We start from the raw sequence: 1,194 nt of genomic DNA, 5'->3' as shown, positions 1-1,194 counted from the left end.
AGGTAGTTTAATGTTGATGTATCAATGTTGATGTAGGTAGTATAATGTTGATGTAGGTAGTATAATGTTGATGTAGGTAGTGTAATGTTGATGTAGGTAGTTCAATGTTGATGTAGGTAGTTTAATGTTGATGTAGGTAGTTCAATGTTGATGTAGGTAGTTCAATGTTGATGTAGGTAGTATAATGTTGATGTAGGTAGTATAATGTTGATGTAGGTAGTGTAATGTTGATGTAGTTAGTATAATGTTGATGTAGGTAGTATAATGTTGATGTAGGTAGTTTAATGTTGATGTAGGTAGTATAATGTTGATGTAGGTAGTTTACCTACTTTCTTTGTAATAGTAACATTAGAGGCAGGAATGTTGGCAATGACTTTGATGATATATTGTCCATTTTCTCTATAAGACAACCTTGTAATATAGCATCATGATGATAAATAGTTGTATATCGTGTAATCAGTGTTCACTTTTTGTGATGTTCAGGTGTAACACCTTGTTATACTTGACAGGTACATGTTTGTGCCCCGATTAGGAAGCCTCAGTAGGTACGTGTGGGACCCGTGAAGCTTGATTGTGTTACTGTGTGATTAATGACAGACCCAATCATCCTCGCCATACATCACCTCCCTTCCAGACGCACTTCAATACAGGACAGTGTTCAAATTAAAAGTTAATCTGTGGGACCTAGGTTAATGTGTGTCTGACTTGATAGTGGAATCATGTTTTGTTGTTTGTGTACATTAATATATTGATTAAAACATATTAGATAACAATGTGGGTTTATCATTACGAGTGTATACACAGATATATATAATAGTTACGTACATATAAAATCTATAGTAAGTTCCTGGTTTCATGATGAAACAACCTACACATGTTTAAAGGTAGTTGACATGTTATCACAGTATGTATAAGACTCCCCCTCACTTCTTTCTTGATTGAACAAACAAATGAAGAATCTGAACTTTTTCGATGGTCCTTCAAAAACAATATTGATCCTTCTGTGAATGACACAGGGTTGTGAAAAAAAGTTGTGTATTATCTCTTTCATTTAAAAGGTATGCCTGAATTTTGATGAAAAATACTTGTTTGACTAGCTAGTTTTCCCCGTTGTAGGAATCCATGACTAAGGTTTTGATATAACAGCTTGCTGATCAAGGTGAGTCTGTCAAAACCAGGGCATTCCTCACCTAC

Source organism: Ylistrum balloti, unplaced genomic scaffold, assembly GCF_031769215.1.
Source record: "Ylistrum balloti isolate Yb309-2 unplaced genomic scaffold, AGI_CSIRO_Ybal_v1 Utg370454, whole genome shotgun sequence".
In the NCBI taxonomy this organism is placed as follows: domain Eukaryota; kingdom Metazoa; phylum Mollusca; class Bivalvia; order Pectinida; family Pectinidae; genus Ylistrum; species Ylistrum balloti.
This window is presented reverse-complemented; position numbering follows the sequence as displayed.